This window comes from Lutra lutra, chromosome X, assembly GCF_902655055.1.
Source record: "Lutra lutra chromosome X, mLutLut1.2, whole genome shotgun sequence".
Lineage (NCBI taxonomy): Eukaryota > Metazoa > Chordata > Mammalia > Carnivora > Mustelidae > Lutra > Lutra lutra.
The window spans coordinates 91539205-91566692 of record NC_062296.1 but is presented as its reverse complement, the minus strand read 5'-3'; the positions used below and the strand labels follow the sequence as shown (position 1 = coordinate 91566692).

The following is a 27488-nucleotide window of genomic DNA, read 5'->3' as shown; positions in this document are numbered from 1 at the left end:
CCACACAACCCACCTATCAATCAACAAATATCTATCAAACACTTACTACAGGCCAGTCAGAGTGTTAGGTGTGATGACAGTACTTCTCAAAATTGTCCAATCATCCAGGCAGGGGCCAAATCTGGCTTGCTGCCTGTTCTGATAAATAAAATGTTATTGGAACACAGCCACACCCGTTCATTTACATACAGACTGTGGCTGCTCCTGTGATACAAGGACATGGTCGGGCACTTCTGACAGGGAGTACAAGGCCTACAAAGCCTAACAGATTTATGATTTGACCTTTACAGAAATGTCTGTCAACCCCTGATCCAATGTAAAGGACCCAAAACAACATAAATGTTCATCAGGAGGGTGCGGGTTCAATAAAATAAGGGACTGCTGTTCTATAATTAATTTTCATCTTATGGAATACTAGGAAGCCCTTAAAAAACAAGAAATCATATGTACACTCAGAGGTATGAATCTCCATGCTATGTTACGTGTAAGAAATTGTGTGCAAATAGTGTACTACAATTTGTCTGCATGTGTGGGGGGTTGGTGAGAGGGAGAGAAAGGAAGAGAGAAATGCCTGCTTACAAATGCATATGATATCACAGGAAGAACAAAAATATATGCAAGAAATCAGTCTTGGTGGTTGACTCAGGGTAAGTAAAATGTTAGACTTTAGACTAAGATGGGAGGCACATCTGTTTTGAACCATCTGAACTTTTTAACCATGTGCATTTATGATATGTTTAACATTAATAAGTATACAAAAATGAAATAATTTTTTTAAGATTTTATTTTTAAGTAATCTCTATACCCAACATGGGGCTTGAATTCACAACCTTGCGATCAAGAGTCACACGTTCTACCAACTGAGCCAGTCACACACCCCTGAAATGGTATTTTTCAAAATTAATACACTAAATAAAATCAAGGCTAGCTATTGCCCCCAAAGAAATAGTTATATTCGGCCAACCCAAATTTTCTACCAGCTCTGGACAAAAATAGACTAGCCATTTCAACCTTCCCTAACCACATCCATTTTTCATGTCAAAGAAAGGAAGCTGTAGGAGAGACCTCAGCCTCCTCGGAATTAAGAAGCACCAGTTGTCCCACATGAAAACCAAGAACACAACATGTGTATGTCTATGCATGGCCAGTGTGGTGAGACAAACTCAGATGAAGGCCAGTGGCAAGAGCCATCTGAAGAGGGAAGCACTAGGAAAGAGCTCCCATGAAAGGTGCTGGCCCAGGGGACTCAGCATGGCTACCTCTGGGCAACATGAAATATGCTGCCCACCCTAAGGACCAGGAGAAGGACCAGGAGCTCTGACAGAAGGTCAGGAAGGGCAACAGGGGTAATACGTCATCCCAGAACTGGTCTGGACCTGCACAACAACGCCAACAACAAAATGGAAAACAGCCACACTGGGGCAGTCAACAAAAAAGGGTGCATGTAATCCTTTGTCAGAACATGCCAGAAATTATGTAAAATGAAAACTGTCTTTCAAAATAGTGGAACTACTGTAGTACTTTGGGGAACTGCCCACAGATCTCCAAATCTTTGGATTTGAAACAAATCTTGCAGCATGAAACACTAAGTCTCACAGCTTGTAATGGAAATGGCATGATCATTCATTCATTCATACATTCTTAAAACACTTATGTACAAAATTTTAAAAGCCCATAATCATATAACTAATATACCGAGAAAACACAAAGCTTAGAGCCAATGATCGCACATAATGGGATTGCTCTCTGGAATTGTTTCTTTTCAAAATGAAAACAACCTTATTATTACTTGAATGTTAGGAAAATATAAATGACATAGAAAACTATACAAAGGTAAGGGGCACCTGGATGGTTTAGTTGGTTAAGCTTCTGCCTTCAGCTCAGGTCATGAGCCCAGGGTTCTGGGATGGAGCCCCAAGTCAGGTTCCCTGCTTAGCCAGAAGTCTGCATCCTCCTTTCCCTCTGTCCCTCCCCCCAACCCCCCACAGTCTTCCCCCACCACACTCTCACACACGTTTTCTCTCACTCTCGCTCTCTTGGACTCTCTCTAATAAACAAAATCTCTTGGAAAAAAAGGACAACTATGCAAAGATAAAGTTCTAAAAGCTGTGTAAAGTTCCAAATCCAGGGATTATTTTATAAATCACAAAATAATTTCTTTAGGGTACTGGGTAAAAACTTCACAGTAGAGTAGCATGTACTAGTTGAGGTGACTTCAAAGTGAAACCTCTCCTTTTTTGTCACTCCAATACCAACAGCGACCTTCCCTCTGGCTCCCACCTTTGAAATGCAATGTCACTCAAGGTTTGAGGACTAGTTTGAGAATAAGCAAATCTAATTACTCAAGACTTTTGCAAACTCACGCCACCCAGAAAAAGTTAACACCTTTATGTTAATTTGATTTACTTTCTATTTTTGGAACTTTATTACTTTGAACACATGCCAGTTGTCATATTTCTAATTTAATTGCCTAATTGTTCAATTTCAAGGCGATGTGTATTTGGACTAATTTCTGCTTTGGGAGGAAACCCACCACAAATAAAAGTTATTTAGAAAAGCACAATGATTACTGAGAACTTGGGATACATTGTTCCTTAAGACCACATATTAATACAATTTTTAAAAGGCATTAATCTGAAAAGAAATAAGGAAGAGAAAATACTTTTATTAGAAAACTCATAAGAAAACCAAAAAAGATATTATATGAATATATTATTTCAAATAAGTACTTACTATGTTAAAATTCCTTGAATGAATTAAGTACCAACTATAATTAAGTGAGCCAAGAGTTGAAATACCCACTTATTGAAAAAAATCACCAGGTATCACAATTCCAGACTTCAAGTTACATTACAAAGCTGTAGTAATCAAAACAATACGGCATTGACACAAAAACACATAGGTCAATAGAACAGAATAAAAAACCCGGAATAAACCCATGATTATATGGCCAATTAATCTTTTTTTAAAAGATTTTATTTGTTTGACAGAGAGAGAGAGATCACAAGCAGGCAGAGAGGCAGGCAGAGACAGATGGGGAAGCAAGCTCCCTATTGAGCAGAGAGCCCCATGAGGGCTCAATCCCAAGACCCTGAGACCATGATCTGAGCCAGAGGCATTTGCTTAACTCACTGAATCACCCAGGTGCCCCAGGTCAATTAATCTTTGACAAAGAGGAAAGAATATGCAATGGGAAAAAGTCTCTTCAACAAATGGTGTTGGGAAAACTGGATAAGCTACAATGCAAAAGAATGAAACTGGGCCACTTTCTTACACCATACACAGAAATAAATTCAAAATGGATTAAAGACCTAAATGGGAGACCTGAAACCATAAAAATCCTAGAAGACAGCACAGGTAGTAATGTCTCTGATGTAGGCTGTAGCTTTTTCTAGATAGGTTCCCTGAGGAAAGAGAAACAGAGCAAAATAAACTACTGGGACGCCATCAAAATAAAAAGCTTCTGCACAACAAAGGAAACAACCAAAAAAAAAAAAAAAACCCTAAAAGTCAACCTATAGGATGGGAGAAGATATTTGCAAATGATATCCAATAAAGGGTTAGTATCCAAAAATATATAAAGAACTTAGGCAACTCAACACCCAAAAAACAAAATAATCCAATTAAAAATGGGCAGAAGACATGAACAGACATTTCCTCAAAGAAAACATACAGATGGCCAACAGACAACATGTTTCACCATCAGGGAAATTCAAATTAAAACTACAATGAGAGGGTACCTGGGTGGCTCCGTGGGTTAAAGCCTCTGCCTTCAGCTCAGGTCATGATCCCATGGTCCTGGGATCGAGGCCCGCATTGGGCTCTCTGCTCAGAGGGGAGCCTGCTTCCCTTCCTCTCTCTCTGCCTGCCTCTCTGCCTACTTGTGATCTCTGTCTATCAAATATATAAATAAAAAATCTTTAAAAAAAATACAATGAGATATCACCTCACACCTGTAAGAACGCTAAAACCAAAAACACAAGAAACCACAAGTGTTGACGAGGAGCTGGAGAGAAAGGAACCATCTTATACTGTTGGTGGGAATGCAAACTGGTACAGCCACTGTGGAAAAGAATATGAAGGTTCCTCAAAAAGTTAAAAATAGAACTATGGTAGGATTGGGGCGCCTGGGTGGCTCAGTAGGTTAAGTGTCCAACTCTTGGTTTCAGCTCAGGTCATGATCTCAGGGTCGTGAGACTGAACGGGTATAGGGCTTCATGCTCAGCATGGAGTGTGCTTGGAATTCTTTCCCTCTCCCTCCCCTTGTGCCCTTTCTCACTTTTTCTCTCAAATAAATAGAGAAATAATATCTTTTTTTAAAGAAAAAAGATCTACCCTACAATCCAGTAATCATACTACTGGTATTCACCCAAAGAATATGAAAACATTAATTCAAAGAGAAATATGCACCCCTATGTTAATAGCAGCATTATTTACAATAGCAAAATTATGGAGGCAGCCCAAGTGTCCATCAATAGAAGAATGGATAAAGAACAGGTGGGGTGTGTGTGTGTGTGTGTGTACACATATACAATGGAATATTATTCAGCCATAAAAAGAATGAAATCTTGTCATTTGCAATGATATCGATGGAGCCAGAGAGTATAATTCAAGTAAACTAAGTCAGTAAAGGAAAAATACCATATGATTTCACTCATATGTGGAATTTAAGAAATAAAACAAATGAGTAAAGGAAAAAAGAGAAAAACCAAGGGGGGAAAAACTTTTAACTATAGAGAACAGACTAATGGTTACCAGAGGGGAGGGAGTGAGAGGGATGGAGAAACAGGTGATGAGGCTTAAGGAATTCACTAGTGATGAGCACAGGGTGATGTATGGAAGTGTGGAATCACTATATTGTACATCTGAAACTAATATAACACTATATGTTAACTAGCCTGGAATTAAAATTAAAAAATTTTTTAAATCATAAGAGAATCCAATTTAATTATAAAGATGTTAAGGGGTATAAATAACATGGATAATAAGAGCAGGCGTTATGGAAAGCTATTGTAAAGAACACTGAGAACTATCACTCTTCCCAGATCATTTTTCAATTTTATGAAGCCCCACAAGATGTAAATGATCAGCAGCACATTAATTAAGAGTAAGCATCTCTGTCTTTCTTACATGAATGCACACACATATAAGGACATATCCACTGATTAATCGGAAAGATATTCCAAATGAACCAGAACATTAATGCATTTATACAAAGACTAGAAATATACTTTGCATATATTCATCATTTGTAAGAATTAGGAACACAATCACAGATACCAGTTCCTAATTTCCTACCACAAGTTAAGTCTAGAAGGAACTGGCATAATTTCACATTTAGGTTTACAGATTAAATCAAGGTGAAGTTAAATTCTGAACAAAATCTAGTATTCTTGGTTAGTCCCACAACTAAAACATTACACCCTTTGATAAGCTACTGTTCATTAGCTTAGAATGTCTCTTAGCATTCTTGGTCTTGACTTCTCACCTTTTATATTAGTCTAGAGGTCTAACATATCATGTGTCAAAGGTCACAGAGAGTCAGATGCAGCCCCCAAACCTACTCTCTTATTAAACATTTTGTCTACATGCTATCTTATCCCTGTCAACAGAAAAATCATATGAAGTCTAAAAGATGTCTTTACTTCAAGAAAAAACGGGATACAGCAAGGAGAGACAATAAACCACTGTCCAGAGCAACTAAAGGACAATTCTAATATATAGAGAGAAAAGAGTACAGTTTCCAATTAATTATCTACTTTGAAAAATAATCTTAAAATTTAGTGTTTTCATTATTAAGTTATGCCTTTCTGTTTGCTTGCTAATCGTTATCAAAGAAAGAAAATTTTATTGGTGGATTGATCTCTACTTTCCAACCAGAATTTTTAAAAATAGTTAGAATGCTGATAATTCCAATACAAATTTCTTAGAAGAAATAAATTAGAAGAATAATTGAGCATTAAAAAATTTGAAGTTAATATTTTACTTGGATTAAATCAAGAGTCCCTACGTGCTCAGGTAGAGTACCTTTCATTTGGCTTATCGAAAAGAGCAATTTACTGAGTTTTGGTTTTATAAAGTGTTCTTGAGGAAAAAAAAAACACATCACAGCTTGATAGTTATTATGAATTCATCTACTAAGCAGAGTAAAATTCCTTCCCAAAACCCAATCAGAAATATACAAAGACTATTTTACTTTGTGAAGAAAAGAAAACTGACTACTAGCATTCAATGAAGAGCAAATCAGACTTCACAACTCCTGTGCTGCAGTAACGTTTTTACACAGCATTAGGTCAATTTCATGGATGCTTTGGCCTTCCAGACTTGTACCTAGGCCAAAAGCACAGCTTCTGGAAGCAAATGTTGTGAATCAGATGACAAGTCTAATATGCTACTAAAAGCAACCCCCACAGTGGTTTTAGAACTCCTGGCCAGGTCCCATGCCCTGTAGGAACAGTCTGATGGCATAATATCCAGGGATGACCCTCTGGCCAGTCCCCATTGCCTCCTGGGGACTTTTTCCAAGATTTATCTCTGGGGGAGCAGACTTATTCAACAACTTATCCAAGACTCTGACCTGTCATACAGGAGTAGAACAGACATTCAGCCAGCTGATTAAAGCGTGCAACGTATCCTACCAGAAAGTAAGGAAATCTCCAAGTACTATGCCTAGTAAGTATGTGAGGATAGAGCTGCTCAATGTTCCTGATAGTTCTGCTCAAAGTATAAGGCCCAGTTTCCTCCTATGTCACATCCACAACTATTAGAACCATTACAACCATTATAACCATTTGTTGTTGTTTTGCTGTGGTTTAGTTTTTATTTCATCACCATAAACTTAACTCTGCAATCCAATGAGACTTGGAGGGGAGTAAGGAAATATGGAACCCATGGAGCTGCAATGAGAGCACAGAGACTGCAGGATATTTCAAGTAGGTGGGAGTGAAGGGGTGCCCTTCTGAGCTACGGAGGGAATGGTCTGGTAGTTAAGATAAAACACAAGTTTCTCAGGGTGCTGGCTGTCGCTGAGTGAGGGCTGTGTCCTTTCCTCCCCGAGTTTCCCCACCTCTTACAGCTTTGCATCCCTTGAGTTAATTCTCCTTCTTTGCTGTCTTTGAAGAATCACTGATCACATTCATCAAAATTTCCCATTAATTCATGACTAGATAAAAGTGCTAAACAGAAAATCACTTCAACTTTCTGGAACTTGGCTTTCCCTTTCATTAAAGCACGATGATAATCCTATTATACCAGGTTTTTGTGAGAATTAAATGAAACATTATATGCATAAGAGCTTTAGAATGTAAAGTATTACCAGTAAAAAATCACTGCAACCATATCCACGCAAAAATGTCTACCAAATACTTCCCTGAGCATTCTGCAAAGCCACGCACTAAACAAAGGAAGTAAAGGCCCTTAGAGCAGAAAAGGATTGCAAAGCATAACAAAAGCCAAAATTGAAAACAAAACAAAACTGTTTTGTTTCTTTAAAAATAATATCATCAGCCAAAATTGTTTGACTTTTAAAGTTGCTGCTTAGAGCATGCTCAAACAATTTCTAAAATGTGGAAACATTGTGGAACTTGTGGGAAAACACAATTTCCAAAAGTTTTACTCAGAACAAACCCACGAGAAATAACAATGCCTACATCATCGCAGACATACACATCAGCACACACCCATCCCCGGCGCAGCCTGGCCCACCCAGAATGCAGGCCTTTGAGCACTTGGTGACAACACTGATCAATGGCATTTCATGGACAAATCTTTTGAGAATTAGCTCAAGGTTTCTCTAAACAGACTGAATTGCACTGTTTGGGACATGGAGTCTCCGTTTGGGTTCCCCTACAAGTGGAGCCTGAGGCAAGGGTATGAAGGTACATGGCTTACTTGGGAGGTGAGTCGGAGAATAGGGAAGACGTCCATAGAGGTGTGTTAACTAACAAGTCACTTCTGCGGGCCCTGGACCTCGGTCCCAGCAGGGAATGGTGGGAGACAATGTGGAACACGCCTCGGAGTTGTCCCAGTTAAGGATCGAGGAGGCTGGAGCAACTAACCGGCAAGTCCCCATCCATCACGTCCCCAGGGCTGCTTTCCTAGGCTCTCACTCACAGCACTGGCCAGTATCAGGGGGGAGAAGAGAAGCGCTTGGGTGCAGCCTTCCGGGTGCAGAGTGAATGCTGAGGGAAAACAAAGACCTACCCAACCCCAAATGTCCAGAGGGTCACTGCTGAGAAACCCCCGACTCAGACACTGAGAGTACTAAAGGTTAATAGGGGAAGCGAATTAGTACCTCGTAAAGGATGCTGCAGGCGGCTGCTTTCGGGGTTGGGGGAAGGGAGCCGAGCTAGAAGGATTTCACTGAGTTTTGTTCATTAGAAATTCCTCTCCTCTCCTCACGTTTTAATAATACATAGTACCGACATTAAGGGGATTAAATCCAGGGCGACACTACGGTACCATCGACCATTTCTGCCACTGAGTTCTAGCCACGTGGTGTTGGGTGGATAAAGTCTGTCCCGCGGGGGCCTCTCCCAACCACGCTCCCCCATCCTAACTAAGGTCTGGGTATCCCCACATCTTCTTTAGCATTTGCTGCTTATAAACAGTCTTGGAGGGTCCTCCTCCTACCTCTGTCCTTAATTCTTCATTCCAATCTCCGCTTATACCGTCCGGGGGTCTCAAGCTTCCTCCCACAGAGGACTCAACCTGGCACTTCTGTTGGGTGCTACAGAGTCTTCATTCGTGACATTTCTTTTTCTCACATTCAAAAAGTTGGCTTAACAGAAGCCGAGGAATGTGGCGAAAATGCAGGAAAAATACTAAAAATAAAGTTCTTGTTTACAGCAAGCTTAAGTCTGGAGTAAGAAGAAAATGAAACATATGTTAGAGACCTTTCAATAATGGGTCTCGGATCGAGAGGGAAATGGACAAAGATGCCCAGAGAGGAAGGCTCTGAAAGTGACACGAGGTCTCATGAATTGTGACATGAAATCTATATACATTTAAGTTACCGGCAGCATCAGAACCAAGAGGACAGACTCTTAAATTACATGAGTGGCAGAGAAAATTCCTCCCCTTTTATTTCTGAGTCTCCAAGAGACTGAAAAGTTACCGAGTCTTACACTTATTAATCCGCAGCTGAGGTTTCAGAAGCCAAGTTAACAATGAGATCATAGGCATAGTAATTTTTTCTCCCCGTTTGATAAATGAACATGATTGGTTTTGCATGTTATTATATGGAATATAAATACCTGATACATTTAATACATCGTTGCTGTCTGGGCTGATGGCTAGCAATGACCAAACATGATGAGGAAGATAATGATGGTGAAGGTGATGGTCAACAACTGGGTGCTTACTGTGTGCCAGGAACTATGAAAAACATTCGTAAGTGTCATTGCTTCAGTCTCTCGATGCAACTGTAAGATACTATTATTATCCCATTTTACAGTGCAGAAACTGAGGCTTGGCATTTCAGAGTGAGTAAGTGGCAGCTCTTGGAATGTATCCAGATCTGTCTGTGTAGCCTATAATCATACCATCTCTCTGGTGATGGCATTTTGGAAAGAGCCAGTATTACTTTGATGTACGATTTTAAAATTTTAAATCTATCATTTTTAATGTAAGAATTAAATTGCATGCCTTGAGGTTAGGAATTGGGGTTGGGCTTTCCTTCTAGGACATTTTCTTTATGTATTGCCCGCCACTCCTTTCTATAAGATGGGCAGCCCGGTAGACAAAAAAGGGGTAGACTTTAATGCTAGATAGACTGGGTTTCAAATGCTCGTTTCCCAACTCTCTAGCTGTATGAATTTAGGCAACGTAGTTACTGTGGCAGGCACAATTCTAAGTATGCCCCCCCCCAAGATTCCCAACCTCTGGTTAATCAATCAAACACTAATCCAGGTACTGTTACAAAGGCATTTTGCAGATGTAATTGAAGTCCCAAGTAATTTAACCTTCAGATATGGAGATTAGCTGGCTGTACCTTTTAAAAGGCAGAAATCAGGGTGAAATAGGTGATAGAGATTAAAGAGCGTTCTTATGATGAGCACTGAGTAATGTATAGAATTGTTGAATCACCATACTGTACACCTGAAATGAATATAACACTGTGTGTTAACTATACTAGAATTAAAATTTTAAAAAACTTAAAAAAAAAGGCAGAAGTCAGGGAGACTGGAAGCATGAGAAGGATTTAACATGCCACTTCTGGCTTTAAAGGTGGAGAGCGCATGAGCCAAGGAATGCTGATGACCTCTCAAAGTTAAGAAAGAGCCCACGCCAACAGCTAGCGAGGCAACAGAGACCTCAGTCCTATAGATACAAGGAACGGAGTTCTGCCAACCACCAGAAGGAGCTCACAAATGATTCTCCCCCAAGAGCCTCTAGCACAGAACACAGTCACTAAGTTTTTAGTCATTTGTCACAAAGCAAGAGAAAACTAATACAGTCACCACTCTCTAGGTTGGTTTTCTCAATAATCAAATAGAGGTAAGCATGTATATGTTGCAGCATTACTGGGAGGTACACTGGCGTGTACCTAACATAGAGGAGGCAGTAAGTGCCACTAATGACTCCAGAACTCCAGGCTAAGATGCAACTGTGCTTTATCTTTAATACAGACAAGATGTAAAATTAGCATAAAACTACAAACTATATATAAAGTTGAATTAAACTACAATAAAATAGAAATCAAGTCAAAATGAACATAGACTCTGCAAAGCTTGCAGAGGAAGCTACTAACTTATGAAATCAGTTCCAAGAGCCTATTTTTAGGCCAGTAGTTTGGAACTAGGTAGTCATTCTCCCAGAAGAGTAATGCTAAGACTCAGTGATGAGGGCTCAAGTCCACTCAAACCCTATTAACTGATGAGGTGGCTAACTGTCTTTGGGAGAACCCGATCATAACAGACAACAAGCTTTCTTTTCATTTATACCACCACTTTACTCTAAAAGGAATTTTCATCTATTTTGCATTTTTATCCCACATAGCAACATTTTGAGACAAGCACACAGAGAGACAGAAATGGCAAGCTGATGACAAAGGACTTATGGTAAGCCAGGAGTCCACATTCCCTGGAACCCCCTTGCAGCTAGGATGGGACCATATGATCAAGTGCTGGTTGTGCTGCATGTCACCTCCAGGTCAGGATCATGGGATGTACCCCATCCTCATGCCATTCCATGGAGCACACAGACTGAACATGGAGGTGCCACAAGATGGAAGAAGCCTGTGTCTTTGAGTGCCCACGTGGAAGTCTGCCCTTCAAACACCTGATGTAATTCCAATGCTAACCAAAAAGTTAACTTTTAATGTGTTAAGCCACAGAAACGTTCAGACTGTTCCAGCAACTAGCTTTTTGTTGCAGCATTTAGCCTGCCCCAGTAGAGATACTTGAACCTTAACATGAGGTGCTGTCATTACCAAGATCTAAAACATGTAGAAAAGGCTTAGCCATCAGGTCACAGGCAGAGAGGAAATAGTAGTGGCTGGAAAGACAGGTGACTGTCTTTTGCAGTCCCGCTATTGTAGCAGTGGGACTTGTTAAAATGTTCACCTGCGATGACCTAGAAGGCAGACCCAGCACCTTTAGAGATGAACTATCTCTACATACATGTTGTACATGTTGGCTACTCCTGGTTGCATTCAGAGCAAGGGACTGCAACTGAAAAGGAGGAGTCTGAGAGAGAATTTCAATTCTGCCAGTAGAAATGAAAGGAACAGGGATTCCAGACTTGGAACCTATAAAGTTTGGAAAAGCTTACTCTTCTAGATACCCAACTACATAAAATAAAGAAAGGCTTAGAACATCAGTGTGTGTTGGCCTCCACTGCCCAACTTACTTTATTTTTTTTAAGGTTTTATTTATTTATTTGAGAAGGTAAGGGGGGGGAGGGTGAGTGCATGAGGGAGGGGAGGGGCAGTGGGAGAGGAGAAGCAGACTCCCTGCACTGAGCAGGGAGGCCAACATGGGGCTCAATCCCAGGACTCCAGGATCATGACCTGAGCTAAAGGCAGGTGCTTAACTGACTGACCCACCCAGGCGCCCCGGCCAACTGACTTGAGAGGCTCACATCGCTGTGGTCAGTTAATAGATGGAGTTCAGAGCAGTTACATTTTTGCCTGAGATCATGTGCCTTTATGAAGCGAGAGATCCAGAATTCGAACTCATATCTTGTGAATCTGACTTCAACCTTCTTTCAGAATATTTCGCAGCCAAATGCTGCAGTAAATTATAATTTTTAAAAATGTGTTGATGATTCAGGAGCTAAACAACAGTGAATTTCCTTGGGAACAAAACAAACTTTGCATGTTTTTTATGGGAACCAGGAGGTGAAATCAGTGCTTCGATTTCCCTAAAATGGGATCCCTGCATTGTTTTCACTTAGAACTCCTTGTTCTCCTTTTTTTTTCTACTGACAAAATGAGAGACTGGTCTCCTTAAAGGCATTACTATCATATTATTAAAAATTAGATTTGAGAATCTGCCTTTTGTTAGCAGTGACTATGGCATATATTTATATATGCTATCGATCTGACCACAGTTCACAGCAAAAACTTAATAAACACGGTTATGTGACTCTGAGAGAAAAAGCACTGAATAACACAAGGCAAATGATAGAATTATCTGTGGCTTATTTCCATGGTTAGACGATAAGATCCTGCTGGGGAGAGCTGAGTTTATTTCCTCTTTTGTGACTAGCTTTAGAGCAACATCAAGCATAAAGAAGTACACAATAACTCAGTGCCTATGGAACAATTAAAAAGCATTGATATTTTAAGTGAGATAGAAATAAACACACAATGTCGGCTCCAAAGGGTCTTAATGTGGGCTCCCCCAGAAGCAGATGCTGAAGCAAAGATTCGTAGACAAATAGTTCACTTAGGAGGAGTATCAGTTTCCTGTTGCTACTGTGACAAATTACTACAAATTTAGTGGCTGAAATCAACACAAACATACTATCTTAGAGTTCTGAAAGTCAGAAATGCAAAATGGGTCACAATGGGCTAGAATCAAGGTGTTGGCAGGGCTGCATTCCTTCTAGAGACTTTAAAGGAACCCATTTCATTGCCTTTTCCAACTTTTAGAAGCCACCTGCATTTCCTGGTTTGTGGCCCCTTCCTCCATCTTCAAAGGCAGCACTGTACCGTCTTCCAGTCTCTGACTCTTTTTGGTCATCATTTTGCCTTTCCTGAATCTGCCTGCCCCACATCCCTTTTTCACCTGTAAGGATCCTAGTGATTATGCTGGGCCCACCTGAATAATCCAGGTTTATTGTTCCAGTTTGAGATTCTTAATTTAATCCACATGTGTCAAGTCCCTTTTGCCATGCAAGGTAGCAAAGTCACAGGGCTGTGTATAAGACATGGACATCTCTTAGAAGCCAATATTCTGCCCACCACAGGAGGGGATACCAGAAAACACTGGTAGGGGAGTGAAGAAGTGAGACACAGAAGGGAAAGAAGTCAGTTAATGTGAGTTAACAAGGCAGCCATCACCAAGGGCAACTGGGATTCAGTCCTGCAGGGAGACTCTGAGAGGTAGGGCCGATATGCTTCAGTAATATCAGAAGGGGGGTGACTGCCTATGACTTGCCCATCTACCACCATGTGAGGGCTGCTCCCACTGTCACTAACTCTGACACTACCAGCTTTCCCTGTGTTGGCAGTGGGCACTCACAACCAGCTAGAACGTGCTGGGAAGAAAGCTGCAGGTGTTCTTCTTCTCAAGCACTTGCCATCAGGAGGAAGTGGCTTCTGGAATCATCTTATCTGACCATATCCCCTTTTCAGAAGACCAGAGGCCCAGAAGGGATGGCCCAAGATCATGAGACAAAGAAAAGAAGTGATGGCTGCTTCCATTTAGTTAGTATCTCAGGCTATTGTGTGCTGGACACTGTACCAAGGGCTTGACATGTGCTTCCACATTTAATCTTCCTAGCCACCCTTAAGATGTGAGTATGAATACTGTCCTAACAAACTTGGCCAACATTACACACCTAGGAGTAGTGTTAGATGTAATAAGTGGCTATTTAGTAGAAGAGAAGTCTACAAAGCCTGGGTTGCCAAACTACAGCTCGCAGGCCAAATCCAGCCTCTTCCTCAGTTTTGTATAGCTCATGAGCTAAGAACTGAATGCATTATTCCCGTTGTAGCCTCGACCCACCTAAAATATAGCAAGACTACCACCTCCCTAATTCTAGATGTAATACTTCTATTAATGCAATCCAAGAAAACTTTTATTTTTTGGAAACTGCCTCAGTAAGTGAGCTTACATTGCCAGCTGACTCTTAGTTAAAACATGTAAACATAATTCTAAGTTGTATTCTCTCTATCCAGGATTTATACAGGTGGTTTTTCTGCATTTACCTTTAAGAATTTTTATTGATTCTTGTTACAATCCATTTTGTTATTTCTACCTCTCGACCTCTTGTCTCAGCTCTACAGCTACTTATGAGGCACCTCGACTTGAACGGCTCCGCAGCGCTGAAAAGCACAGAGTCAAAACGGGAACTCATCCTCCTTCCGCCCACACCTGCATTGCCCCCCGCTTATATTCCCCAGCCTACGACTATCTGAAGGCTGCCCATACCATGGCATCATCTTGAGGAGATGCTACGTCCTAATGTCTGGCAGTTCTCTAGCATGCATGAGTGAGTTCGCTAAGTTTCAAGGGATAAAAAGGAAAGAAGAGAAGGAGAAGAGGGATGGGGAGGAAGAGAGGGAGAACAGGGCATTTTTATACTTTGTAAAGAATAGTAAAGGAGTGGAGGTTCTGCATGAAAAAGATGTAAAGGTAGCACTGCTGTAGTCAGGGCAGAGTGGACCCCAGGGTCCCATGGGCAGGCATGGGCACCCCCTACCTTCAGTCTCCTAATGGCAGCCAGTGAATAACAAGGTGGAGATTCTACCAACTCGATAAAAAGTGGAGGGTCATCACTTCAACTCTGTGCATGTGGAGGATATTTTTTACTTCCATGATCAAAGATGTTGCCTTTATTCAAGGGGACTTTCCTTAGAGAACTATCTGGACAAGCATGGGCCCACTTAAAGAAAGTCAACAATTTCAAGGACAGATTATAAAGCATCTGTACTTGCCTTCTAAACTAAGAAATAAAGAAAAAATTATAATTCCTTAGCCTCGAAGCCTTATCTGTATGGCAATACTACAGTATTACTCTATTATAACTGTATAAGTTAAATTTATTATCTAAGCTACATTTAAAAATTACAGTCACATGACTTTAGAGTAAATATTTTCTAATTTCATCAATGTGTGTACAGTAACTGTTAATTATTTCAAGTCCCAGAAATAAGATGTTGACTCAGGAACTTGATAAATGAACCCATCTCCCATCGTTCCCCTCATGTTGGGAAATGGCAAATTCCCTCAGTGCCACTTATCCGGGGACAGAGGTCTTCAGCCTGCCTAACTTCCCCCAATCTACAATCCAGAAAATTCCCAGGGCTTCCAGCTGCCCAAAAAGGTATCTCTAAATGAATTATTATAATTCTCCACAGCTTGTGGGTTTAGCTGTATTTTCAGAGAGAAATCTCAAATTCCGAAGGAGATGACTTCATCTGGGCAAATACTTTACTGTAAAAGGTACGAGACTCAGCCCTCATGAAAGTCTCATTCAAAACTGCGTCAGGAGACAAAATCTCACCCAAGGAGGGGCAGAAGGGAAGATGTTGACAGGTCCATTATGAGCTCTAACCATGTATGTGCATCCCCAGAGAAATCATTTCTGGCCTCATATTTTCCATTTTAATGTCTCAACAGCAGAACATAAAGCACCTCCAAATTATACCAGCAGCCACTGCAACAAGGCTTAACTACGGCCAGCACTCATTAAAGGCCAGAAAATTCCGTATAGAAGTGAAATAATATGTCCCAGAGGATAGGTGAGGACACTATAAGAGTGACGATGACCAAAAAAAGCAACTCATTTGAACAAACTCCTGGGTGTTCACAATTAACCTCATTAAATTGCGTTTTTCATTTCCAGCCTCTTTTCCGAACTCGTGTTTCCTACGGATCTTTCACACTGCGGGGGAAATTAAGCCCCTGGAAATAATATATTTTCGTTTTATACTTGAGTGGGGTCCATGGACAGCAGAACTGTCTGGGAGCTTTTGGGAAATGCAGTCTCTCAGGCCCCACACTGAACCTACTGAAGCAGAATCTGCATTTTAACCAGGGCCCCAGGGGACCTATGTGCACAGAGGGGTGAGCAGCACTGACCCACCAGAGAGTAGCTCGATAAAAATGACCAGTGTTGCAACTCAACAGTTAAAAAGAAAACCCAATTTATTTCTTGAGAAACTTTATTTATTTGAGAGAGAGAGAGAGAGAGAGAGCATGAGTGCAAGTTGAGGGAGGAGCAGAGGAAGAAGGAGAGAGAATCCCAAGCAGACCCAGCACTGAGCACGGAGCCTTATGGAAGCTTGATCTCACGACCCTGAGATCATGACCTGAGCCAAAATCAAAAGTCGGCTGCCCAACCCACTGAGCCACCCAGGTGCCTCAATAAAATAACCCAATTTACACATGGGATCCGAAGAGAGATTTTCCCAAAGAAGATATACAAATGGCCTATACGCACATGAAAAGATGCTTGGGGTTGTTTACCCATTAAGGAAATTAAAATCAAAACCACAATGAGGGGCTCTGGGTGGCTCAGTGGGTTAAAGCCTCTGCCTTCGGCTCAGGTCATGATCTCAGGGTCCTGGGATCGGGCCCCGCATCGGGCTCTGTGCTTGGCGGGGAGCCTGCTTCCCCTCTCTGTCTCCGCCTGCCTCTCTCCCTACTTGTGGTCTCTGTCTGTAAAATAAATAAATAAAGTTAAAAAAAAAAAAACCACAATGAGACACTGCTTCATATCCACTTAGGATGGCTATAATAAAAAAGCCAAACAATGATAAGTGTTGGCAAGGAGGTGGAGAAACTGGAGGCCTCACATGCTGCTGGTGGGAGTGGAAAATGGTGCAGCCACTTTGGAAAATGGTCTGACAGTTCCTTATATGGCATATGAACCAATAATTCTGCTGCTAGGTATATCCCGCACAGAACTGAACACAGACACCCATGCAAAAACTTGTACATGAATACTCACTGCTGCATTACTCCTATTGGTCAAAAGGTAAAAACAGCCTGGAGCACCTGGGTGGTTTGTTCGGCTAAGTGTCTGACTCCTGGTTTTGGCTCAGATCATGATCTCAGGGTTGTGGGATATAGCCCTGTGTCAGGCTCCACGCTCAGCAGGGGGTTTGCTTGGGATTCTCTCTCTCTCCCTTCCTCTCCCTCTGCACTCCCTCAAATACTAAATAAATAAATATTTGTTAAGAAAAAAGGTGTCCCATATGTCCATCAGTGGATGAATGGACAGACAAAATGTGTTTTAGGGATGTCTGGGTGGCTTAGTCTGCTAAGTGTCTGCCTTTGGCTCAGGTCATGATCCCAGGATCCTGGGATCGAGTCCCACATCTGGCTCCTTGCTCAACAGGGAGCCTGCTTCTCCCTCTGCCTGCTGCTCTCCCTGCTTGTGCTCTCTCTCACTCCCTCTCTCTTTCTTACAAATAAATCAATAAAATCTTTAAAAAATAAAATAAAATTTGAAACACCTTAAAAGTATTTCATGTTTAAAAAAATGTTTTTCAACATTTCCTTAGCGATTTGGGGTCTTTTCTGGTTCCATACAAATTTCTGGATTATTTGCTCCAGCTCTTTGAAAAATAATGGTGGAATTTTGATCGGAATGGCATTAAAAGTATAGATTGCTCTAGGCAGTATAGACATTTTAACAATGTGTATTCTTCCGATCCAAGAGCATGGAATGGTCTTCCATCTTTTTGTGTCTTCTTCAATTCTTTCATGAGTGTTCTGTAGTTCCTCGAGTACAGATCCTTTACTCCTTTGGTTAGGTTTATTCCCAGGTATCTTATCGTTCTTGGTGCTATAGTAAATGGAATCGATTCTCTCATTTCCCTTTCTGTGTTTTCATTGTTAGTGTATAAGAAAGCCACTGATTTCTGTACATTGACTTTGTATCCTGCCACGTTACTGAATTGCTGTTTGAGTTCTAGTAGTTTGGGGGTGGAGTCTTTTGGGTTTTCCATATAAGGAAAAGAGAGAGAGTTTGGCTTCTTCATTGCCAATTTGGATACCTTTTATTTCTCTTTGTTGTCTGATTGCTGTTGCTAGGACTTCTAATACTATGTTGAACAAGAGTGGTGAGAGTGGGCATCCTTGTCATGTTCCTGATCTCAATGGGAAGGCTGCAAGCTTTTTCCCATTGAGGATATTTGCTGTGGGTCTTTCAAAAAAAATGTGTTCTATCCATACAGTAGAACATTAGCCAGCCATAAAAAGGAATGATATCGGGACGCCTGGGTGGCTCAGTTGGTTAAGCCGCTGCCTTCGGCTCAGGTCATGATCCCAGCGTCCTGGGATCGAGTCCCACGTCGGGCTCCTTGCTCAGCGGGAGCCTGCTTCTCCGTCTGCCTCTGCCTGCCACTCTGTCTGCCTGTGCTCACTCTGACAAATAAATAAATAAAATCTTTTTTTTTTAAAAAGGAATGATATCCTGATGCATGCTACAGCACCAATGAAGCTTAAAAACATTAAACTACATGAACGAAGCCAGTCACAAAAGACTAAATATTGTATAATTTCATTGATATGAAAGGTCCAGAATAGGCCAAAGCATAGAGACAGGAAGTAAATTAACGGTTGCTTAGGGCTAACAAGGAGGATGGGGTGTGTGTAGAGGGAGGTAAGAGCTAAACAGTGTGAGGTTTCTTTTTGAAGTGACCAAAATGTGCTCAGACTGACAGGGGTGATGGTTGCACACATCTGTGAACACTGTGAATATACTAAAAACTGCTATTTTTTTTTTTTTAAATAAAAGGCAGTGAACTCTTCTGTCATCAGACTTTCACATATGCTATGCTGCCCAGCTGGAAATCTGATGACCTGCAGACTAGAACAAAGACAACAAAAACTAGAACAAAGAACGCCTTGTGCCAAAGAACACATCATGGATGGAGCACCTCCTGTGTGCCAGGTCCTGTGCTGGTCCAGAACAGGGATTTTCCCTTAAAAATTCTCCCCACAGCTCTAGAAGTTAATTATTATTACCATCACCATTTTACAGATGAGAAAATGGAGGCACTGGAAACATATCCAAGATCAACTAGCAGGTGAGCAGTGGTGACACCCAGTTTTGAAGCCAGGGAGTCTGGGAGCAGAGCCCACCCACCATCTCTGTCTCCATCTTGAGTCCCCCCATAAGCTGCTTCAGCTCATCGCTAGCTCTCTGAGCCAACACGCAGGCGGCAGAAGAGCCCCGTGGGGAGCAGGGAGAGGTGGGAGTTACCCCATGCCTCTCAACCCATATTCTGCAAGCCCCACTGCTTATTGACTATAAGTGACCAATGCTGAATGGCTTTTCTCTTTGTATCCATAGACCCATTGGCTTATCCTGATAATCAGCTTCAACCTCATCCTTCTGAGTTTTCCAAAACATAAAATATTTTGGAAAAATCAGCCAGCCTTTTTTTACCGGAAAAACACTCAAACAAAACTGCCTATTTTCAGAAATGCCCTGAATGAGTAAAGGCCCAGTGAAATTCCACATGGGATGTAATTCCGTAAGTCATATATAAGAAAATATATTTCATGTGCAATCACAAGACAATGGTATCTGTAACAAAACTCCTGACAAATCAATGACTCCAATCTGATTATCTAAAAATCACAGCTAACACATGCATAATACTCACGGTGCCCCACGTACTATTTCAAGTGCTTTCTATTTACTCAGTTAATATCCACAAAAACCCATAAGGCATGCAATAGTCCCATTCTAAAAATGATGAAACTAATTACGGTTTTGGCAGCCAGTTAACGGCAGAGCTGGGGTGTGAAACCAGACGATTCCTACTCTGAACTACTGCAGCCTACTAACTGCTCTTGACAACTGATGGAAGAAGAAGCGAGAGCCTCTGTAACTGGGGATCACTGGGCAAAGACAAATGCAACACACCGAAATCAACTAAATTTCCTGGTTGTAATAACTTCTACAAGCTCAGAAAAGTGTTCTGTCAGCAAGTGACGGTTATGGCAACTGAGGTGAATTTGAACGGGTTGTTTAAACATACAAAATAAGCCAGAAGGCTACTCCGTGTTAGATACCAAATGAATTACCAGGAAAAATACAGTCTACCCAGCCAAGGAGTCATTTCTCTTTAAGGTCAAATCCTATTGCTCATGTCTGCATGGAATGGAATTACTCAGGAAAAAAGCAAACAGTATTGCCAGCTAGTCTATTTGTTTTCCCTACTATAATTTCAAACAACTTCATGGTTCATTGGGTATTTTGGCATACTCAGTAAGTATTTTTTAATGGAGAATGATCACAAAGCTTTAAAGTAAATTAAAAACTCCATAATAATCAATCATGATCAAGTAAGCTTTATCCCTGAGATTCAACATGGTTCAACATTAGGACAACTATTGATGGAATTCTCTATGTGTTTACATTAAAGGAGGAGGAAAATAACATTGTCATGTCAACAGATGCTAAAATATATTTTAGAAAATTTCAAGGGCTTACATATTAAAGAAAAATACAACTATTAGTAAATCAAGATAGAAAGAACTGCTTCATCTTGGTCAAGGGTATCCACTAGAAAGTGATAGAAATCATCCTTGTTTAACAGTGGAAACTGAGAAGTGGCCCCATTATACTCAGGAGCAAGGCAAACATGCCCACATTCAACATTGTACCAGAAGATTCCATCAATACACATGACAAGAAGACACAAAGAAACCTTAGATAAAAAAATACAATCTCAAATTATTGTTATTGGGAGATAAATGATTTCCTATCTACAAATCCAACCCTGTTAATTTAAAATTTATTGGAACTAATATAAAAGCAATAAGGTCACCAGATATAAGACCAACATAAAAGTTAATAGAGTTCCTATATGCCAGCAAGAACCAAATTGAAAACATAATGGAAAAATAGATTTCATCCAGAAAAGCAAAGCAATCACAGAAGAAACAAAAATAAATCTGTTAAGTGGTAAGGAATAAAATTAACAAGAAATGTGCCAGATCTGTATGAGGATTTTACAAAAACGAAAATCTGCTAATTACAAGTATTACTTTGATGAATAATTATCATCAAATAGGAGCACATAAGCTATTAAAACCTCACAAGGGGGAGATGCTGAACTATTCAATTTGGCTGCCCAGATGTAATTTGCCAAGTAACTGACATTTTGCCAGCGTGGCTAGTGTGGCCAGCCAAAAGCAGACCCCATCCGTTGGGCATTTATCCTCCCCCTCTTGAGTGTTTATCAGCCCCTTAGGAAGTAGAAGTCCCCACTGATCCCTTCCTGGCCAGGATTGTATATCCTGCACGGTGCCCTGAGGAGGAAGGTCTGCACACAGGCTGTTGGGTGTTGGAGTATTGTGAATTACCTTCCTATTTCAAGGAATATGAATAACTTCACTTCTGAATAAGAGCCCACCCAGGTCTCATATATTCAGGCTGTTCCGCTGTCAAAACTGCAGATCCTGGTGCTGATCCTTTGTATGCATAGCTCCAAAACATTAGGATTATAATAATTGTAGATGTAATGGAAAAGTATGAGACTGCATACATTTTAAAGCAATATTCTTGGAATCCACGGGAAGAATACATGCATGTCAAAGAGATGAAAACTGTAGATAAGAGTCTGTGAGATAACTACAGGCACAGAGGGCAACCTGAACGAAGACCCTAGGTCAAGACTGATTCAAAAGTTCCAAAAGCCACAGCCAGCAAGAGTACTGAGACTGGTGTAGAAGGATGGGCCGTATGAATGCAGGTACAAGCAGAAGCAGTTGCATGGTTCTGACACATCGGTTCCTAATAATTTAAAACAGGAAACAAATCTGGGGTGTTTGCTGTCTTCAAGGAAAGACTGTGCTGTAACTATCCCATGGGGTCAGTCCTGGGAAGAGACGAAGTGTAACTAAGGCAGGGCACACATGTTATTGAGGGGCTAGAGGAGGGAGTCTTTCAGCAGAGACAGAGTTGCTGAAAATATTAACTCCTTATATGCTGCAAGACAGAGAACAGTGTAAAAATCGATGCGCCACAGGATTCCTTCATCCCCACCAAAAGAAACCATGGAAAAGAGGTGATTTTAACAGAATAAATCCTTATAGTACCATGATTTTCAGTAGCATAATGTTTTCTATTTATTTAAGCTCTCTCCCTGATTTCTGAAATGATATGTATTCGTTATAGAAATAACTGCCATTTTTCATTGTTAAAAACAGAAGTGTGATTTTTACAGATGCATTCTGCCATTTGCAGAATTACCCTGGAGATGTTCAGAGCGTGAGGCAGACACACCTATTACCCAGGTCCCAAGCTCCCGCCTTCCATATCGGTTACTGGCCCTTCTTAAAGGAATCTGAAAAGGCCCCACTTCTGAGATGAGCCAACATTTTGATAACAGCAGGCTTGGTTTACTAGGTAGATTTTTAAAGTTCTCTGGGCCACCATTTCCTGATCTACAAATATAATCCTCCCTTCCCGTGGTTATTGTGAGTTTAAGAGAGCGTCGCCACTCGGTAAAATGGTTCTCCCAATTCCTCAAAAACGTAAACGTAGAGTTACCATATGACCCAGCAATTAATACTCCTAGGTATAAACCCAGGAGAAGTGAAAAACTTACATCCGTACAGACACTTGTACGTGAACGGTCACGGCAGCGTGGGTCTAAAGAGAGAAATGCTGCATTTGGGCCAAAAAGGTGCAGCAACCCAACTGTCTGCCAAATGATGATACACAGAATGCATTCGAGGCAGGCAATGGAAGTTATTCAGCAACAAAAGGAAAAGAAGTCCCAACACATGCTCCAACAGGGATGAATTCTGGAAACATGTGAAGTGCAAGTCAGTCACGAAAAGATGACATACTGTATGATCCCATCGGTGTGAAATGTCCAGAATAAGCAAATCCAGAGAGATGGAAAGTAGATTCGTGGTTTCTTCGGGCTGGGGAGGCTGGGAAGAATGAACGGCTGCTGAATGACACAGGGTTTCTTGTGGGGGTGACGAAAATGTTCCAAAATTAGATAGTGATGATAGTTGCACAACTGTAAATAAATTCAACAATTAAACTAAAAAAATAATAATCTAAAAGACCCTTACCCCTTATTTGGACACCTTAAAACGGTGAATTTTTTGGTCTATCAATTGTATCTCAATGAAGCTGTTATTAAAAAATAATCTTATATTCTGTCGCTTGTCTGTGATCCTGTTGTCAATACCTGCATGTAGGAAAATCAGACACAGTCATCTGGTTTGCTCTTCTGCGCTTTTAAAGAATGAAGAACTCTATGACCACTTGTACAGCTTCTTATGCACGGATATCAGGCAGAAGATTGCATAGAAAGAGACACACCGTGTTTCTAGGAGTTTGTGAGTAGATTAAACTATAAAAATCCTGGGAAAATAAACTCATCTGGAAAGCCTGCCTTTGAGAATATTTCAGCAAGCTCTTCTTGTTTTCTATAAAAACTCTTTTCTGAGTGAAAGAAAGAAGGTGTTTACTTACTATCTGCAGAAATGCTGAGCCCGAAGAAAATTATCTAATGAAGAACCCAATAGGCTGGTTTAGAGGGTGAAGGTTGATACATGAGAGTGACAAAATCCAGACCAACCCACTCATGTGGTGATGTCTCATTAAAAGACTTGCAGGAGAAAATTTACCTCACTGCAAACACTTTTGTCCTCACATCCCCGGTCCCTGTTGATCTGTGTGACCTGTTCATTTACCGTTAGCTTATGAGAATCCAGTACCTCAGCACAAAGCTCAGTGGTGAGACACATTCAAAATGCCCCCATCAAAATCTAAAGAAGTAATTAGTTGCTGTTGGAAGGTAAAAGAAACACAAGACTCGCTAGGCATGGTTTCAAGAACCAGCTTTATTTTGGAAGAAACAGAGGGATGAGAGAAGAAAGAAAGAGAGGGCATGGTGAAGACAGAGTAAGTGAAGATACAAATTGTATAGGCTTTCTGTGTCCTGAGTTTTCTGTGGACCTGAACAGGGATCAGATATTTTAAACATGTACTACAATGATAACAAAGAAGTTTAAGAAATCCATTCATATTTCAGAAAAATTTAGATCACAGCTCTACAAACACAGAGTCTCCCAGAGATCCGTTCCTGTATTAGAATACTTCACAAGGATGTAGAGAAACTGGAACCCTCATACACTGATGGACTGTAAAATGGCCCAGTACCTCTGCAAAACATTCAGGCAGTTCCTCAAAAACTTAAGCCAGAGTTAGCACATGACCCAGCAGTTCCACTCTTAGGTATCCACCCAAGAGAACTGGCCAAACAAAGACTCGTACGTGAGTGTTCATAACAGCCTTATTCACAGTAGTCCAAGAGGTGGAAACAACCCAAATGCCCCCCCAAGTGACGAATCAACAAAAGGTGGTGTATCCATACAGCAGAATACTATTCAGCAATAAAAAGGCATAAGGAACTGATACATGATGCAACACAGCTGAACCTCAGAAACAGGCTAAACTAAGGCAGCTGCAAGAGACCACATGTTACCATACCAGTTGTATGAAATGCCCATAATGGGTAAATCTATAGATAAAGAAAATAGATTAGTGGTTGCCAGGGGCTGGGGTGAAGGAAAATCAAGATTAATGCCATTTAAATGGGTCTGCTTGGGGTAACGAAATAGTTCTAAGACCAATTTGTAGTGCTGGATGGACAGCTTAGCAAATTTGTGAAGAACTCATTGGAATATATACTTGAAAGGGTGAACTACATGATAAGCAAAATATGCCTCAATAAACCGTTTTTTAATTCATAGAAAAGGACTGATGGTGGGTACCTTGGGGGTGGAGAATGGTGCGTGATTTCTTTTTTCTTCTTTTTTTTGTTGCAAATGATTTGCAAATTTTCTACGTGAGCAAATTCTTATACTAGGTTCCCCAGAATTAGACCCAGGTGAAGAACTGTATGAAATTGATGTAGGGGCGCCTGCGTGGCTCAGTGGGTTAGGCGTCTGCCTGCAGCTCAGGTCATGATCCCAGGGTCCGGGGATCAAACCTGGGTTCAGGCCCCCTGTCTGGTGGGGAGTCTGCTTCTCTCTCTCTGTCCCACCACCTGTTTCTGCTCACTCTCATTCTTTCTCTCTCCGTCAAATAAATAAATAAATAAATAAAATCTTAAAAAAAAAATAGAGAAAGTGATTCATAAGAATAATTCCGAGGATAAACCTGAAGTAAAGTGGGACAGTAGGCCAGGAAAGTAAAGATGCCAAGGAAAGATGTAGCATCAGGCAAAGATCTCAGGAAGATTAACCATGGCTCAGTCCGTACTGATGGAGGGAGCTGGGGAGACAGTGTGGGATCCACATCAGTCATCTGATAAGGAAGCTGAAATATTTATTACACACACACACACACACACGTGCACGTGCGTGTCACCACAATACCAGTCATTGGCCGTCCTCACGATGCCCCACCCACCCACCAGGAGGAGTAAATTCCCAGGTATGTGTGGTTCTTTGTCTGCCAGCTAAGCGGTGGGACCCATAGCCTAGGGTTGGTCCTCCAAAACAGCAGACAGGGTACTGGGTGTTGCGAGTGAAAGCACCCGGGAAACAAGGGTGCCAGAGAATAAGGATGAAGCCCTGGCAGGATCTGCAACAAGCATGTTTTGATTACATAGGCCAAAAAAGTAAAATATTTTAGGACAAAACAAAAAAACTATTCATAGTATATGATATCTGCAAAACATAGTATATTAGTGATGTAACCACATGTACATCATAATAACGGTTTGACGGCATTTCTGAGACATTCTATAAAATGTAGAGGAAAGTTGAAAAAGATGTGGTTGCTGCTTTCTTTGAAGTAGAGAGAATTAAGATCCAAAATGGCACAGGAAGCAAGGAGTCATTAGCACAAGGGAAACTGTCAGTGGAGGGGGCTTCCCTATAGGAGAAGCATGGCTTGAAGGGCCTCTGGCAAATTTCTGGTTGGGTAGAAGATGGTCCTCACTGACAACCAGCATTCTGTCAGAACATATTTGCACCTTTAATTCTTTTTTTTTTTTTTAAAGATTTTATTTATTTATTTGTCAGGGACAGAGGGAGAGAGAGCGAGCGAGGACAGGCAGACAGAGAGGCAGGCAGAGGCAGAGGGAGAAGCAGGTTCCCTGCCCAGCAAGGAGCCCGATGTGGGACTCGATCCCAGGACGCTGGGATCATGACCTGAGCCGAAGGCAGCCGCTTAACCAACTGAGCCACCCAGGCGTCCCCCTTTAATTCTTTTTTAAGAAGATTTTATTTATTTGAGAGAGAGAGAGAGAGAGAATGAGAGGGAAGGAGGGGCAGAAGAAGGGTCCCTGCTGAGAGGAGCGCCTGACACGGGCTTCAGTCCCAGGACCCCCAAGATCATGACCTGAGCCAAAGGCAGGCACTTAACCAAGTGAGCCACCCAGGCAGCCCTGCACCTTGAATTCCTGTCAGACTCTGGAAGGGATGTCTCTAAGTACAAAAGTTTGGCATGCAAAATAACGTTACTGTCTGGGATCGAATGAGGTATATTTAATAAATCTCATTGGCTAGTTGTTTTCTAAAAGTTTGTTTCCTTAGCATTTGCAATGAATGACTAGTTTGCTGATTAGACCTGGCAATGTTGTAGACCACCTTGAACTAACCTGGAAACACAAAAAATGTCTTTAGAGAACATCAGAATAAAAACTCCCATGTCCATCCATGTTTTCTTCACATTATTGCTCAGGAACATTGTGACCACTGGAGCGTTTCTGTGTCCTCCAACCCTCTAAAGTTGATTGTTCCAGCAATAATACCTCCTGTGCCCATGATTATTACAGCAGGAGTAGAAATGTGACCTTTGGCGCTTATAGAGTGGCCTGCAGAATTATCAAAAGCTGAACAGGGAAAAAATAAAGCAGTGAGAAGAAGCTAACTGAAAAAGCTACCTACTATATGATTCCTACACAACTATCTGGAACTACGCAACAATCTGGAAAAGGCAAAACTATGGAGATGGTAGAAAGGTCCATGGTTGTGAGGGTTAAGGGGAGGCGGGGGCTGGCAGGGATGAATAAGGGAAACTACATTGTCTGGCACTACGAGGGTGGATACGCATCGTTACGCGTTTGTCCAAAGCCATAGAACATACGACACCAAGCGTGAAGCCTAATGTAGAATGTGGACTCTGGGTGATGATGACGGGTAGTGTAGGCTCAACAGTGGTAACAAATGTCCCACTCTGGTGGGGGTGTTCATAGTGCCAGAGGCTGTGCACTTGTGCGTGAAGGCAGGGGGCATAGGCGAAATCTCTGTACCTTCCCCGCAGTGGTGTTGTAAACCTAAAACTGATCTAAAAAGTAGAGTCTCTTTAAAGAAAAA

At 41.3% G+C, this 27488-nt stretch overlaps 1 protein-coding gene across 2 annotated transcripts in view; it reads right to left on the bottom strand.

The window, feature by feature from the left end:
* ARHGAP6 (Rho GTPase activating protein 6) overlaps positions 1–27488 on the bottom strand; it is a 488327-nt gene that overhangs the window by 380935 nt on the left and 79904 nt on the right. The window lies entirely within an intron of this gene.